We start from the raw sequence: 18,248 nt of genomic DNA on the forward strand, positions 1-18,248 counted from the left end.
TGCATATTAATTAGTGTCAATATCTCAAGTACTAATCATCACAATGATACTTTGTACACACATGCTGTGTGACATTGCAGACCTGATTTACATTAAAATAAGCACATATTACTAGCCTGATTTGAATAATTAATCTGTTTTCAGAAATCTCAAGTACAAATAATCTTATTTCAAGGAATTTTGTTACATAAATGCTCTAAGACAATGCAATAATCTACTTAGTGTTGGGTTTAATATATGGATGATAATTACGTTTTTGGCTTCTCCACATTTGGTACATCGGTGTCCTGGGACAAGACACAGACCTGATTAGTTTTAGGTTGAAATACAGGCATACTACCTAATTTGCTCTGGGTTAAATCAGACTGCATAATGAATATTATACATCTGTCACAATTTTACGGCGTATTTTCATCCTACTATAGTAGGAAACGCAAATTCCAAATATGGAGCAATTAGGCGCGTGAGCATCCTCTAATAAAAAAACAAACATGGCAGCGCCCAGGGTTTGACCGGACTCCACACAAAGAAGTTCGTTAAATCTGTTCGAAATGTTTTTGGGTGGAAAAGATGTATAATAATAAGGTTATTATGAGGATCCTGTAAAGTATGCACTCAGACGGTACACCGCTGCATGTCTGTTGATACTCCTGTTGTACTGTCTTCATGCATACTTTGAGGTATCTCCTCATAATAACTTCATATTATAATCAGTACCATGGATCACATTGGTTTTATGTTATGCATCTCAAATAAAAGACCAATATTAGTGCCAAGCTTTTGTTTGAAAGGCTAATCTTAAATCATTTCAATTAATTTTATACATTCCTTGAATATTCACAGCACATGGATGTTCTTTCTCAGCTTTTTTTAATTCAAGGTTTTTTTTTATCCTCAAAAAATATTAAAATAAATAACAATGTAAAAGTCAAAAATACCAACCGTGATCGTATTTGAATTTAATTAGATAGGAACCAAACTCACAGTGCAATGTAATATATTCTGTAGTCTTTAGCATTAACTCCATATACAATATAATTAGGGTTTTATTAGAATTTTTACCCCAGTTAAGTACAACCCAAAAACGAGCTGGAGGAATGTCCTTGGATCAGTGGGTAATCGTGCAATAAACCACACGCAGATTTCAATCGTCGAGTTGCTGTGGCACACATTTGTCATGTTTTTCAAATTAAATTTTGTGAGAACAATCTTTCTTTCATATGTTTTGAACAGGCAGATTTCATAAAGCTGCAAAATATTATTTCTAGTGATAATGTCTGTAGACTATTTTTTAATATGGTGTGCTCAGTATGACCACAATCAAGCATGACCACAACGTTATTATCCACAATTTTGAAAATTTACTGCCGAAACGTTGTATGTGCATAGAGAAGTCAAAATATTTGTGAATTATTGATGATTTTATGGGTACAACAATTAGGGGAGAAGGAGGGCAAAAACTGGATTTGTATTGTAAATGTTCTGGGGTTGGTAAGTTTTACAAAATGTGGACAAGAGCATTTGGCTCCTACGGACACTGTATAATGCCATTACTTTTTGATAGTATTACATGTTGTATAAAATATGTAAATAATTTTATTTAGTACATGATAATTTTATAAATTCAAATTTTTTACATTTTACTTACATTCATCTTAATTGTGTAAATGACTTGTATTTTTAAAGTTTATATATCCTGGTATTTTTTTTTGGGGGGGTGGGCCCTGGTGGTATCGATTCACAATCAATGGAATCACTTGTTATTGAAGTTTAGGAATGGAATAAATTGAGGTACTTTAGAAAATGGTTATAGAACATTACCCCCAGAAATGCAGGGGTGCACATACAGACTATTATGTTACCTTCATACATGTGAAATTGTGGGTTTCAAACCAACTTAACGTAAAAAAAAATCAATATTGGCAGTAACCACGTGTTTCACAAGAGACATATCAAGCAATGATACAATTGGCATCTGGTACTTAAAGTCGGGGGTGGGGGTTTCGTCACCCAGGCATGCGGCAAATGGCCATAATTACATTGTACTTGTTAACAAACAAGCATCTACCCATGAGCCTTTGCGTTTTTAGCTCATTGCTTGGAACTCAATTCCTGCATGTGCAGGTGACGACCCCTCTGCTATAAATTATCAAAATACCAAAAATAAGTTTTAGAACACTTTGTTTACATATAAATTACTTTGAATTCATAACTCAATAAAATAATGAAATCTATTTACAGTGAATATTTCACTTTCACAAACATCAACCATTTGGTAAGTGTTTCTATTCATTCTAAAGCTACACCTGTTATATTATACAGTTTTATTATGTCTTTACCTACAGTTTTTCTAAATTTTACAGTTTCAATAAACCTCTTCATTTCTAACAAACATTGCTCACTGTCGCAACAGTATTTTAATCACCCTCCCCCCCAAAAAGCACAACGTATAATTTGAGCAATTATTAGTCTCATTATTTGAAGTATTTTAATCACGTTAAATAAAATGTATAAAGACAAGTACATTATTTCAATTGAAAGGTATTTTTATCTATATTCTGCACACAACACAATTGTCCCAATTTCTTTGAGATTTTAATTTTCCTCTTTTATTTGCAATTATAAATTCAACTACTGTAGCTGAATAATTAAAAATAAATTGATTGAAAGGCACAAAAGTTTGTTTTTTCAATTAATTTTTTCCCACATTAAATGAGAAAGTTAAGCAGTATCCTGAAGTACGTCTTCATGTCCGAATTAATTTAGTTTGTCAAATATGCCCCCCACTTATGAGGAATGTATGCCACAACAATTTGATGAGTATATTCACAGAAGAGATGAACCAGAGACTTGCATGTACCTCCTTCTCCACCACAAAATGTTAAACTTGATTCAGATTTGTGTGGCATGCAATTATACAACTCCACAATACTATATAAAATGTTATGTCAGTAAATCCCACTTAAAGTCTCTCAGTCCAATAAGGGAAATGTTTGTCATCAAGTAAAATTAAAACACATTAAACAGCATGGTGGTGTGAAGTGCGGTGGTCATGGCGCTGCGCATGTACGACATTTGTGTTGATAAACAGATTCTCCCACAATCCAGTGTGCACTTCAAACTGAGGTTTGACCTGGGCACGACTTGCACTAATTACTGCCGGTGACTCCTTTGATGCCTTCCAATCACCTAAAAATTATCTAATTAAAGCTTGAAAACATCTCATTTTGTACTCTTTGATCTGCACAACATTCAACGTCGCCATCTTTGTTTATATGAAACCAAAAACATGTATATCTCTCGCATGCGTGGCGCAAAGACTACCTACCTTTAATATATGAATCTTTAGGGATTTATTAACAGCTCTTCAAGTGATAACATTTTATATACAATTTAAATGGTCATCACCCAGAAGTTGTCAGGAGTGTTGTACTTACTCCATCCATTTGGTAGATCACTGGTGAATACCATACCAGCCCAAGGAGACAGTTATGGGAACCCCTTTTCTTCCCCTTTTCAATACCTTTCATTATAGTAATTAAATCATCCCTATCATACAACTGACCTAAGTAAATGAAGCCAGCTTCACAAATATCTCTCTGAAAAAAGTATATAGCAGATCTTTTAAAACTGGCTACTATCAATATATAAACATTTTTTTGTGTGATACCTTCCCATGCACAGTAAAATGAATATCACAGATAACAATGCATGATGTGTTGAAAGTCAACTGTGTTCTTTCACAGTAATTTTTAATGAGTCCCAGCCACAAAAGATTTTGTTCGTGACGATTGCTGTGCGTAAATATGAAATACGCCATATGGAAATACAACATCCATGTTGTAACTGGTGCATTAATTGTTTTTGTTTTTTTTTAACTTGAACGTCTTCATGATTAATTACACAATATTGCAATGAACAGAAAGTATAACTTGTATAGAATAAAAAGTGTGACATTAAATTTTGCTGTTTTGAGAAAACCTTAAACATTTATTGACTGTGCATTGTTTGGTAATACAAGTCTAGTTTCGTCATTGTCATGGCAACCATTCTCATCTATGTCTTCCATCTTATTTTCTTTTACCCACCAATATTTCTCGGTTGGTTTCAATTTCTTCCAGGATACAACCATCATCAGCTGTAGATTTTAGAACATTTAAAAAAAAAAGTGCATACTTGAACAGACTAGGAGTTAATAGTGACATTAATTAAACTTGAAACATATTTAGAATAACACAAAAAAAATCAACTTTCATTGTGATCTATGTATGACTTTTCCTTCAGTTAGTTATATTTAATGAAAAGTAGGTATTTTATTCATAATTATTTAATTTTAAGAAATGAGCATTCTCTAGACTTATAATACTTACAAATAAGAGGACTAGTAAACCTTCCATGACCCCAAAATTAAGCTAGAGGATATGAAATGTACCACTGGCCCACAGCGGTCCTAATATAGTACCGATGCCATCCACAACACGGCGAATTCCTTGACTTAAACCTAGGAGGAAATATGAAACTATTAACTCATCTGATCTAAATGGCCACGATGCAACATCTGATTTACCAGACAAAGTCATAAATTAATTATTTTTAGCACAGGCCTAATACGTCTGAATAATGATGCAATCGCATCCAATCTACCATTTAAAGAACGATGCAATCATCTTGGCTCCATTGTTTAAATAATGATTTAATCATGTTGACTTCACATCCTATACACTGTCTAAATGCCTCCTCCTAAGAACATGATACATAACACCCTCACCGTCTAAATGCCTCCTCCTCAGAACATGATACATAACACCCTCAAAGTGTTTAAAAGTGTTCCAGAGGGTAATTTACTGTTTGGTCTATGAAACTAGAAGCATGTTTAATAGCAAACTTTAAGTGTTGATTGTTTTGCAAGTATTTTTAAATACTGATAATTTTAGGTAGGCTAAATTAGTAAATTTTGTCACTAGATTTCATACAAGTATCCCCTGATATATAGGCCTTAAATAAACTATTATTCTAAGACATGCAGTCTGTCGGCTGAGATAGCTCCGCTGTTAGCAATGCACAATTTAATTAAAGAACAGAAGATATCCTTAGAAAATGAAGAATATGTATAGTATAAAAGCAATCAGACTTGCTGTTTTCAATAAGAATTTGAAAATATCATTTTTTACCAAAAATGACAAAAATATTCATTAAAATTAGAAAATTAAAGATATCACGAAATGAACAAATCTGAGAGAGGTCTACCTGAGGTATCTATATGTATATAGTATCAAATCAATCAGACTTGCGGTTTTTAACAAGAAGTCGAAAATATCACTTTTTACCAAAAATGACAAAAATATTCACCAAAATTAGAGAATTGATGATATCACCATGAAATGAACAAATACTATAAAACATGTTTTTTTCGCGAGCATGTCTTTTTCGGGAATTTAGCGAGAGAACTGATTCGCTAATTTTAGATGTCGCTAATGACTTTATCATCAATTCAAAATGGCCGCCAAACAAACAAATCAACAGCAATAAAGATTGTTGTGATAACTACTACTACAAACAGAAAGTTACTTGTTAATGGGATAAAGCAAGTGTTAAATGAAATGTTGATAAAAATTGACAAAGCTTTTGATAAAAAACTAAAACTTGCATCTGAATCTGTCTGTATAGTCAAAAATAATGATGAAATTTAGTATGAATGTTACAACAAAATGTGAAAATATTTACACTAAATTGTTGGTGGAATAAATATCTGAAACTCAGAGGATCATAAGCCAGACACATGCATGTAGCTCTAAGGGTTAACATTGATCATGGAGGTGCTTCCATCAGGGAAAGACCCTCCTATTGAAAATACTGAAAATTGTCTTGCCTTGTGTTCTATCGGTAGTCACCTTTGAGTACAGTGATACGACAACAGCCGCTAAGAACGGTAATCCAGCTACGTCAACAACTACAGGAATTACTAGTATAAGTAACAGATAAGGATCACCTAAAAAAGAAAAAAAATGACAACCATTACCCGATAGCTGTTTAAGTTTATGACTTAAGTATCCCAGTGTAGAATTTCTTTCTTTCCATTCCAGTGTTTACTGATACAATTCCAGTATTTACTGATACAATTCCAGTGTTTACTGATACAATTCCAGTGTTTACTGATACAATTCCAATGTTTACTGATACAATTCCAATGTTTACTGATACAATTCCAATGTTTACTGATACAATTCCAATGTTTACTGATACAATTCCAGTGTTTACTGATACAATTCCAGTGTTTACTGATACAATTCCAGTGTTTACTGATACAATTCCAATGTTTACTGATACAATTCCAATGTTTACATATACAATTCCAATGTTTACTGATACAATTCCAATGTTTACTAATACTATTCCAATGTTTACTAATACAATTGGGGGGGTCATCAGGTACTTCTCCATAAATTTTTTTCGTAGTGAACATTTCAAAAATATTTTCAAAAATTGACTGTAAATATGGTAACTGCTTGGAACAATGTGACAGCTGTTGTATCTTAATTTCTTTTATAATTTATTGCATTTATCATATACTTGCATGAACCACACCATGAACACAAGCACCTGCAGACATTATCCAAAGTAACTCTGAAGCAGCACCCATTAGTGGGAAATGTGGCCACTCACCCAGTGCACTTGTTTGGCATCTCCATACAGCCTGTGACACACTCACCCAGGGTACAGTGACTTTGGCCTCCCTAGTGAGTCTGCAAGTCTCAGCATACATTGGTTTTGGCCTTCCCATAGAGTCTGTGGCACACTCACCCAGTGTACTTGTTTGGCATCTCCATACAGCCTGTGACACACTCACCCAGGGTACAGTGACTTTGGCCTCCCTAGTGAGTCTGCAAGTCTCAGCATACATTGGTTTTGGCCTTCCCATAGAGTATGTGGCACACTCACCCAGTGTACTTGTTTGGCATCTACAGTCTGTGACACACTCACCCAGGGTACAATGACTTTGGCCTCCCTTGTGAGTCTGCGAGTCTCAGCATACATTGGTTTTGGCCTTCCCATAGAGTATGTGGCACACTCACCCAGTGTACTTGTTTGGCATCTACAGTCTGTGACACACTCACCTAGGGTACAATGACTTTGGCCTCCCTAGTGAGTCTGCGAGTCTCAGCATACATTGGTTTTGGCCTTCCCATAGAGTATGTGGCACACTCACCCAGTGTACTTGTTTGGCATCTCCATACAGCCTGTGACACACTCACCCAGGGTACAGTGACTTTGGCCTCCCGAGTGAGTCTGCAAGTCTCAGCATACATTGGTTTTGGCCTTCCCATAGAGTCTGTGGCACTCTCACCCAGTGTACTTGTTTGGCATCTCCATACAGCCTGTGACACACTCACCCAGGGTACAGTGACTTTGGCCTCCCTAGTGAGTCTGCAAGTCTCAGCATACATTGGTTTTGGCCTTCCCATAGAGTCTGTGGCACACTCACCCAGTGTACTTGTTTGGCATCTCCATACAGCCTGTGACACACTCACCCAGGGTACAGTGACTTTGGCCTCCCTAGTGAGTCTGCAAGTCTCAGCATACATTGGTTTTGGCCTTCCCATAGAGTATGTGGCACACTCACCCAGTGTACTTGTTTGGCATCTACAGTCTGTGACACACTCACCCAGGGTACAATGACTTTGGCCTCCCTTGTGAGTCTGCGAGTCTCAGCATACATTGGTTTTGGCCTTCCCATAGAGTATGTGGCACACTCACCCAGTGTACTTGTTTGGCATCTACAGTCTGTGACACACTCACCTAGGGTACAATGACTTTGGCCTCCCTAGTGAGTCTGCGAGTCTCAGCATACATTGGTTTTGGCCTTCCCATAGAGTATGTGGCACACTCACCCAGTGTACTTGTTTGGCATCTCCATACAGCCTGTGACACACTCACCCAGGGTACAGTGACTTTGGCCTCCCGAGTGAGTCTGCAAGTCTCAGCATACATTGGTTTTGGCCTTCCCATAGAGTCTGTGGCACTCTCACCCAGTGTACTTGTTTGGCATCTCCATACAGCCTGTGACACACTCACCCAGGGTACAGTGACTTTGGCCTCCCTAGTGAGTCTGCAAGTCTCAGCATACATTGGTTTTGGCCTTCCCATAGAGTCTGTGACACACTCACCCAGGGTACAGTGACTTTGGCCTCCCTAGTGAGTCTGCGAGTCTCAGCATACATTGGTTTTGGCCTTCCCATAGAGTATGTGGCACACTCACCCAGTGTACTTGTTTGGCATCTCCATACAGCCTGTGACACACTCACCCAGGGTACAGTGACTTTGGCCTCCCTAGTGAGTCTGCAAGTCTCAGCATACATTGGTTTTGGCCTTCCCATAGAGTCTGTGGCACACTCACCCAGTGTACTTGTTTGGCATCTCCATACAGCCTGTGACACACTCACCTAGGGTACAGTGACTTTGGCCTCCCTAGTGAGTCTGCAAGTCTCAGCATACATTGGTTTTGGCCTTCCCATAGAGTATGTGGCACACTCACCCAGTGTACTTGTTTGGCATCTACAGTCTGTGACACACTCACCCAGGGTACAATGACTTTGGCCTCCCTAGTGAGTCTGCGAGTCTCAGCATACATTGGTTTTGGCCTTCCCATAGAGTATGTGGCACACTCACCCAGTGTACTTGTTTGGCATCTCCATACAGCCTGTGACACACTCACCCAGGGTACAGTGACTTTGGCCTCCCTAGTGAGTCTGCAAGTCTCAGCATACATTGGTTTTGGCCTTCCCATAGAGTCTGTGACACACTCACCCAGGGTACAGTGACTTTGGCCTCCCTAGTGAGTCTGCGAGTCTCAGCATACATTGGTTTTGGCCTTCCCATAGAGTATGTGGCACACTCACCCAGTGTACTTGTTTGGCATCTCCATACAGCCTGTGACACACTCACCCAGGGTACAGTGACTTTGGCCTCCCTAGTGAGTCTGCAAGTCTCGGCATACATTGGTTTTGGCCTTCCCATAGAGTCTGTGGCACTCTCACCCAGTGTACTTGTTTGGCATCTCCATACAGCCTGTGACACACTCACCCAGGGTACAGTGACTTTGGCCTCCCTAGTGAGTCTGCAAGTCTCAGCATACATTGGTTTTGGCCTTCCCATAGAGTCTGTGGCACACTCACCCAGTGTACTTGTTTGGCATCTCCATACAGCCTGTGACACACTCACCCAGGGTACAGTAACTTTGGCCTCCCTAGTGAGTCTGCAAGTCTCAGCATACATTGGTTTTGGCCTTCCCATAGAGTCTGTGGCACTCTCACCCAGTGTACTTGTTTGGCATCTCCATACAGCCTGTGACACACTCACCCAGGGTACAGTGACTTTGGCCTCCCTAGTGAGTCTGCAAGTCTCGGCATACATTGGTTTTGGCCTTCCCATAGAGTCTGTGGCACTCTCACCCAGTGTACTTGTTTGGCATCTCCATACAGCCTGTGACACACTCACCCAGGGTACAGTGACTTTGGCCTCCCTAGTGAGTCTGCAAGTCTCAGCATACATTGGTTTTGGCCTTCCCATAGAGTCTGTGACACACTCACCCAGGGTACAGTGACTTTGGCCTCCCTAGTGAGTCTGCAAGTCTCAGCATACATTGGTTTTGGCCTTTCCATACAGTCTGTGACACACTCACCCAGTGTACTTGTTTGGCATCTCCATACAGCCTGTGACACACTCACCCAGGGTACAGTGACTTTGGCCTCCCTAGTGAGTCTGCAAGTCTCAGCATACATTGGTTTTGGCCTTCCCATAGAGTATGTGGCACACTCACCCAGTGTACTTGTTTGGCATCTCCATACAGCCTGTGACACACTCACCCAGGGTACAGTGACTTTGGCCTCCCTAGTGAGTCTGCAAGTCTCAGCATACATTGGTTTTGGCCTTCCCATAGAGTATGTGGCACACTCACCCAGTGTACTTGTTTGGCATCTACAGTCTGTGACACACTCACCCAGGGTACAATGACTTTGGCCTCGCTTGTGAGTCTGCGAGTCTCAGCATACATTGGTTTTGGCCTTCCCATAGAGTATGTGGCACACTCACCCAGTGTACTTGTTTGGCATCTACAGTCTGTGACACACTCACCTAGGGTACAATGACTTTGGCCTCCCTAGTGAGTCTGCGAGTCTCAGCATACATTGGTTTTGGCCTTCCCATAGAGTATGTGGCACACTCACCCAGTGTACTTGTTTGGCATCTCCATACAGCCTGTGACACACTCACCCAGGGTACAGTGACTTTGGCCTCCTGAGTGAGTCTGCAAGTCTCAGCATACATTGGTTTTGGCCTTCCCATAGAGTCTGTGGCACTCTCACCCAGTGTACTTGTTTGGCATCTCCATACAGCCTGTGACACACTCATCCAGGGTACAGTGACTTTGGCCTCCCTAGTGAGTCTGCAAGTCTCAGCATACATTGGTTTTGGCCTTCCCATAGAGTCTGTGGCACACTCACCCAGTGTACTTGTTTGGCATCTCCATACAGCCTGTGACACACTCACCCAGGGTACAGTAACTTTGGCCTCCCTAGTGAGTCTGCAAGTCTCAGCATACATTGGTTTTGGCCTTCCCATAGAGTCTGTGGCACTCTCACCCAGTGTACTTGATTGGCATCTCCATACAGCCTGTGACACACTCACCCAGGGTACAGTGACTTTGGCCTCCCTAGTGAGTCTGCAAGTCTCGGCATACATTGGTTTTGGCCTTCCCATAGAGTCTGTGGCACTCTCACCCAGTGTACTTGTTTGGCATCTCCATACAGCCTGTGACACACTCACCCAGGGTACAGTGACTTTGGCCTCCCTAGTGAGTCTGCAAGTCTCAGCATACATTGGTTTTGGCCTTCCCATAGAGTCTGTGGCACTCTCACCCAGTGTACTTGTTTGGCATCTCCATACAGCCTGTGACACACTCACCCAGGGTACAGTGACTTTGGCCTCCCTAGTGAGTCTGCAAGTCTCGGCATACATTGGTTTTGGCCTTCCCATAGAGTCTGTGGCACTCTCACCCAGTGTACTTGTTTGGCATCTCCATACAGCCTGTGACACACTCACCCAGGGTACAGTGACTTTGGCCTCCCTAGTGAGTCTGCAAGTCTCAGCATACATTGGTTTTGGCCTTCCCATAGAGTCTGTGACACACTCACCCAGGGTACAGTGACTTTGGCCTCCCTAGTGAGTCTGCAAGTCTCAGCATACATTGGTTTTGGCCTTTCCATACAGTCTGTGACACACTCACCCAGTGTACTTGTTTGGCATCTCCATACAGCCTGTGACACACTCACCCAGGGTACAGTGACTTTGGCCTCCCTAGTGAGTCTGCAAGTCTCAGCATACATTGGTTTTGGCCTTCCCATAGAGTATGTGGCACACTCACCCAGTGTACTTGTTTGGCATCTCCATACAGCCTGTGACACACTCACCCAGGGTACAGTGACTTTGGCCTCCCTAGTGAGTCTGCAAGTCTCAGCATACATTGGTTTTGGCCTTCCCATAGAGTATGTGGCACACTCACCCAGTGTACTTGTTTGGCATCTACAGTCTGTGACACACTCACCCAGGGTACAATGACTTTGGCCTCGCTTGTGAGTCTGCGAGTCTCAGCATACATTGGTTTTGGCCTTCCCATAGAGTATGTGGCACACTCACCCAGTGTACTTGTTTGGCATCTACAGTCTGTGACACACTCACCTAGGGTACAATGACTTTGGCCTCCCAAGTGAGTCTGCGAGTCTCAGCATACATTGGTTTTGGCCTTCCCATAGAGTATGTGGCACACTCACCCAGTGTACTTGTTTGGCATCTCCATACAGCCTGTGACACACTCACCCAGGGTACAGTGACTTTGGCCTCCCGAGTGAGTCTGCAAGTCTCAGCATACATTGGTTTTGGCCTTCCCATAGAGTCTGTGGCACTCTCACCCAGTGTACTTGTTTGGCATCTCCATACAGCCTGTGACACACTCATCCAGGGTACAGTGACTTTGGCCTCCCTAGTGAGTCTGCAAGTCTCAGCATACATTGGTTTTGGCCTTCCCATAGAGTCTGTGGCACACTCACCCAGTGTACTTGTTTGGCATCTCCATACAGCCTGTGACACACTCACCCAGGGTACAGTGACTTTGGCCTCCCTAGTGAGTCTGCAAGTCTCAGCATACATTGGTTTTGGCCTTCCCATAGAGTCTGTGACACACTCACCCAGGGTACAGTGACTTTGGCCTCCCTAGTGAGTCTGGGAGTCTCAGCATACATTGGTTTTGGCCTTCCCATAGAGTATGTGGCACACTCACCCAGTGTACTTGTTTGGCATCTCCATACAGCCTGTGACACACTCACCCAGGGTACAGTGACTTTGGCCTCCCTAGTGAGTCTGCAAGTCTCAGCATACATTGGTTTTGGCCTTCCCATAGAGTCTGTGGCACACTCACCCAGTGTACTTGTTTGGCATCTCCATACAGCCTGTGACACACTCACCCAGGGTACAGTGACTTTGGCCTCCCTAGTGAGTCTGCAAGTCTCAGCATACATTGGTTTTGGCCTTCCCATAGAGTATGTGGCACACTCACCCAGTGTACTTGTTTGGCATCTACAGTCTGTGACACACTCACCCAGGGTACAATGACTTTGGCCTCCCTAGTGAGTCTGCGAGTCTCAGCATACATTGGTTTTGGCCTTCCCATAGAGTATGTGGCACACTCACCCAGTGTACTTGTTTGGCATCTCCATACAGCCTGTGACACACTCACCCAGGGTACAGTGACTTTGGCCTCCCTAGTGAGTCTGCAAGTCTCAGCATACATTGGTTTTGGCCTTCCCATAGAGTCTGTGACACACTCACCCAGGGTACAGTGACTTTGGCCTCCCTAGTGAGTCTGCGAGTCTCAGCATACATTGGTTTTGGCCTTCCCATAGAGTATGTGGCACACTCACCCAGTGTACTTGTTTGGCATCTCCATACAGCCTGTGACACACTCACCCAGGGTACAGTGACTTTGGCCTCCCTAGTGAGTCTGCAAGTCTCGGCATACATTGGTTTTGGCCTTCCCATAGAGTCTGTGGCACTCTCACCCAGTGTACTTGTTTGGCATCTCCATACAGCCTGTGACACACTCACCCAGGGTACAGTGACTTTGGCCTCCCTAGTGAGTCTGCAAGTCTCAGCATACATTGGTTTTGGCCTTCCCATAGAGTCTGTGGCACACTCACCCAGTGTACTTGTTTGGCATCTCCATACAGCCTGTGACACACTCACCCAGGGTACAGTGACTTTGGCCTCCCTAGTGAGTCTGCAAGTCTCAGCATACATTGGTTTTGGCCTTCCCATAGAGTCTGTGGCACTCTCACCCAGTGTACTTGTTTGGCATCTCCATACAGCCTGTGACACACTCACCCAGGGTACAGTGACTTTGGCCTCCCTAGTGAGTCTGCAAGTCTCAGCATACATTGGTTTTGGCCTTCCCATAGAGTATGTGGCACACTCACCCAGTGTACTTGTTTGGCATCTACAGTCTGTGACACACTCACCCAGGGTACAATGACTTTGGCCTCGCTTGTGAGTCTGCGAGTCTCAGCATACATTGGTTTTGGCCTTCCCATAGAGTATGTGGCACACTCACCCAGTGTACTTGTTTGGCATCTACAGTCTGTGACACACTCACCTAGGGTACAATGACTTTGGCCTCCCTAGTGAGTCTGCGAGTCTCAGCATACATTGGTTTTGGCCTTCCCATAGAGTATGTGGCACACTCACCCAGTGTACTTGTTTGGCATCTCCATACAGCCTGTGACACACTCACCCAGGGTACAGTGACTTTGGCCTCCTGAGTGAGTCTGCAAGTCTCAGCATACATTGGTTTTGGCCTTCCCATAGAGTCTGTGGCACTCTCACCCAGTGTACTTGTTTGGCATCTCCATACAGCCTGTGACACACTCATCCAGGGTACAGTGACTTTGGCCTCCCTAGTGAGTCTGCAAGTCTCAGCATACATTGGTTTTGGCCTTCCCATAGAGTCTGTGGCACACTCACCCAGTGTACTTGTTTGGCATCTCCATACAGCCTGTGACACACTCACCCAGGGTACAGTAACTTTGGCCTCCCTAGTGAGTCTGCAAGTCTCAGCATACATTGGTTTTGGCCTTCCCATAGAGTCTGTGGCACTCTCACCCAGTGTACTTGATTGGCATCTCCATACAGCCTGTGACACACTCACCCAGGGTACAGTGACTTTGGCCTCCCTAGTGAGTCTGCAAGTCTCGGCATACATTGGTTTTGGCCTTCCCATAGAGTCTGTGGCACTCTCACCCAGTGTACTTGTTTGGCATCTCCATACAGCCTGTGACACACTCACCCAGGGTACAGTGACTTTGGCCTCCCTAGTGAGTCTGCAAGTCTCAGCATACATTGGTTTTGGCCTTCCCATAGAGTCTGTGGCACTCTCACCCAGTGTACTTGTTTGGCATCTCCATACAGCCTGTGACACACTCACCCAGGGTACAGTGACTTTGGCCTCCCTAGTGAGTCTGCAAGTCTCGGCATACATTGGTTTTGGCCTTCCCATAGAGTCTGTGGCACTCTCACCCAGTGTACTTGTTTGGCATCTCCATACAGCCTGTGACACACTCACCCAGGGTACAGTGACTTTGGCCTCCCTAGTGAGTCTGCAAGTCTCAGCATACATTGGTTTTGGCCTTCCCATAGAGTCTGTGACACACTCACCCAGGGTACAGTGACTTTGGCCTCCCTAGTGAGTCTGCAAGTCTCAGCATACATTGGTTTTGGCCTTTCCATACAGTCTGTGACACACTCACCCAGTGTACTTGTTTGGCATCTCCATACAGCCTGTGACACACTCACCCAGGGTACAGTGACTTTGGCCTCCCTAGTGAGTCTGCAAGTCTCAGCATACATTGGTTTTGGCCTTCCCATAGAGTATGTGGCACACTCACCCAGTGTACTTGTTTGGCATCTACAGTCTGTGACACACTCACCCAGGGTACAATGACTTTGGCCTCGCTTGTGAGTCTGCGAGTCTCAGCATACATTGGTTTTGGCCTTCCCATAGAGTATGTGGCACACTCACCCAGTGTACTTGTTTGGCATCTACAGTCTGTGACACACTCACCCAGGGTACAGTGACTTTGGCCTCCCGAGTGAGTCTGCAAGTCTCAGCATACATTGGTTTTGGCCTTCCCATAGAGTATGTGGCACACTCACCCAGTGTACTTGTTTGGCATCTACAGTCTGTGACACACTCACCCAGGGTACAGTGACTTTGGCCTCCCGAGTGAGTCTGCAAGTCTCAGCATACATTGGTTTTGGCCTTCCCATAGAGTCTGTGGCACTCTCACCCAGTGTACTTGTTTGGCATCTCCATACAGCCTGTGACACACTCATCCAGGGTACAGTGACTTTGGCCTCCCTAGTGAGTCTGCAAGTCTCAGCATACATTGGTTTTGGCCTTCCCATAGAGTCTGTGGCACACTCACCCAGTGTACTTGTTTGGCATCTCCATACAGCCTGTGACACACTCACCCAGGGTACAGTGACTTTGGCCTCCCTAGTGAGTCTGCAAGTCTCAGCATACATTGGTTTTGGCCTTCCCATAGAGTCTGTGACACACTCACCCAGGGTACAGTGACTTTGGCCTCCCTAGTGAGTCTGGGAGTCTCAGCATACATTGGTTTTGGCCTTCCCATAGAGTATGTGGCACACTCACCCAGTGTACTTGTTTGGCATCTCCATACAGCCTGTGACACACTCACCCAGGGTACAGTGACTTTGGCCTCCCTAGTGAGTCTGCAAGTCTCAGCATACATTGGTTTTGGCCTTCCCATAGAGTCTGTGGCACACTCACCCAGTGTACTTGTTTGGCATCTCCATACAGCCTGTGACACACTCACCCAGGGTACAGTGACTTTGGCCTCCCTAGTGAGTCTGCAAGTCTCAGCATACATTGGTTTTGGCCTTCCCATAGAGTATGTGGCACACTCACCCAGTGTACTTGTTTGGCATCTCCATACAGCCTGTGACACACTCACCCAGGGTACAGTGACTTTGGCCTCCCTAGTGAGTCTGCAAGTCTCAGCATACATTGGTTTTGGCCTTCCCATAGAGTATGTGGCACACTCACCCAGTGTACTTGTTTGGCATCTACAGTCTGTGACACACTCACCCAGGGTACAATGACTTTGGCCTCGCTTGTGAGTCTGCGAGTCTCAGCATACATTGGTTTTGGCCTTCCCATAGAGTATGTGGCACACTCACCCAGTGTACTTGTTTGGCATCTACAGTCTGTGACACACTCACCCAGGGTACAGTGACTTTGGCCTCCCGAGTGAGTCTGCAAGTCTCAGCATACATTGGTTTTGGCCTTCCCATAGAGTATGTGGCACACTCACCCAGTGTACTTGTTTGGCATCTACAGTCTGTGACACACTCACCCAGGGTACAGTGACTTTGGCCTCCCGAGTGAGTCTGCAAGTCTCAGCATACATTGGTTTTGGCCTTCCCATAGAGTCTGTGGCACTCTCACCCAGTGTACTTGTTTGGCATCTCCATACAGCCTGTGACACACTCATCCAGGGTACAGTGACTTTGGCCTCCCTAGTGAGTCTGCAAGTCTCAGCATACATTGGTTTTGGCCTTCCCATAGAGTCTGTGGCACACTCACCCAGTGTACTTGTTTGGCATCTCCATACAGCCTGTGACACACTCACCCAGGGTACAGTGACTTTGGCCTCCCTAGTGAGTCTGCAAGTCTCAGCATACATTGGTTTTGGCCTTCCCATAGAGTCTGTGACACACTCACCCAGGGTACAGTGACTTTGGCCTCCCTAGTGAGTCTGGGAGTCTCAGCATACATTGGTTTTGGCCTTCCCATAGAGTATGTGGCACACTCACCCAGTGTACTTGTTTGGCATCTCCATACAGCGTGTGACACACTCACCCAGGGTACAGTGACTTTGGCCTCCCTAGTGAGTCTGCAAGTCTCAGCATACATTGGTTTTGGCCTTCCCATAGAGTCTGTGGCACACTCACCCAGTGTACTTGTTTGGCATCTCCATACAGCCTGTGACACACTCACCCAGGGTACAGTGACTTTGGCCTCCCTAGTGAGTCTGCAAGTCTCAGCATACATTGGTTTTGGCCTTCCCATAGAGTATGTGGCACACTCACCCAGTGTACTTGTTTGGCATCTACAGTCTGTGACACACTCACCCAGGGTACAATGACTTTGGCCTCCCTAGTGAGTCTGCGAGTCTCAGCATACATTGGTTTTGGCCTTCCCATAGAGTATGTGGCACACTCACCCAGTGTACTTGTTTGGCATCTCCATACAGCCTGTGACACACTCACCCAGGGTACAGTGACTTTGGCCTCCCTAGTGAGTCTGCAAGTCTCAGCATACATTGGTTTTGGCCTTCCCATAGAGTCTGTGACACACTCACCCAGGGTACAGTGACTTTGGCCTCCCTAGTGAGTCTGCGAGTCTCAGCATACATTGGTTTTGGCCTTCCCATAGAGTATGTGGCACACTCACCCAGTGTACTTGTTTGGCATCTCCATACAGCCTGTGACACACTCACCCAGGGTACAGTGACTTTGGCCTCCCTAGTGAGTCTGCAAGTCTCGGCATACATTGGTTTTGGCCTTCCCATAGAGTCTGTGGCACTCTCACCCAGTGTACTTGTTTGGCATCTCCATACAGCCTGTGACACACTCACCCAGGGTACAGTGACTTTGGCCTCCCTAGTGAGTCTGCAAGTCTCAGCATACATTGGTTTTGGCCTTCCCATAGAGTCTGTGGCACACTCACCCAGTGTACTTGTTTGGCATCTCCATACAGCCTGTGACACACTCACCCAGGGTACAGTGACTTTGGCCTCCCTAGTGAGTCTGCAAGTCTCAGCATACATTGGTTTTGGCCTTCCCATAGAGTCTGTGGCACTCTCACCCAGTGTACTTGTTTGGCATCTCCATACAGCCTGTGACACACTCACCCAGGATACAGTGACTTTGGCCTCCCTAGTGTGTCTGCAAGTCTCGGCATACATTGGTTTTGGCCTTCCCATAGAGTCTGTGGCACTCTCACCCAGTGTACTTGTTTGGCATCTCCATACAGCCTGTGACACACTCACCCAGGGTACAGTGACTTTGGCCTCCCTAGTGAGTTTGCAAGTCTCAGCATACATTGGTTTTGGCCTTCC

General features: G+C 44.4%; 1 pseudogene across 1 annotated transcript in view; it reads right to left on the minus strand.

Annotated features, from left to right (window-relative positions):
• Nucleotides 1–3,715: 3,715 nt before the first annotated feature.
• LOC144364510 (uncharacterized) overlaps nt 3,716–18,248 on the minus strand; it is a 50,958-nt pseudogene continuing 36,425 nt past the window's right edge. The window contains exons 10-12 of the transcript XR_014931738.1: nt 5,870–5,989; nt 4,371–4,501; nt 3,716–4,138 (exon numbers count right to left, since the gene is read on the minus strand). The product of XR_014931738.1 is annotated as an uncharacterized LOC144364510 (transcript). The remainder of the gene's footprint in view (nt 4,139–4,370; nt 4,502–5,869; nt 5,990–18,248) is intronic.

This window comes from Saccoglossus kowalevskii, chromosome 15 (assembly GCF_978046115.1).
Source record: "Saccoglossus kowalevskii chromosome 15, keSacKowa6.1, whole genome shotgun sequence".
In the NCBI taxonomy this organism is placed as follows: Eukaryota; Metazoa; Hemichordata; class Enteropneusta; family Harrimaniidae; genus Saccoglossus; species Saccoglossus kowalevskii.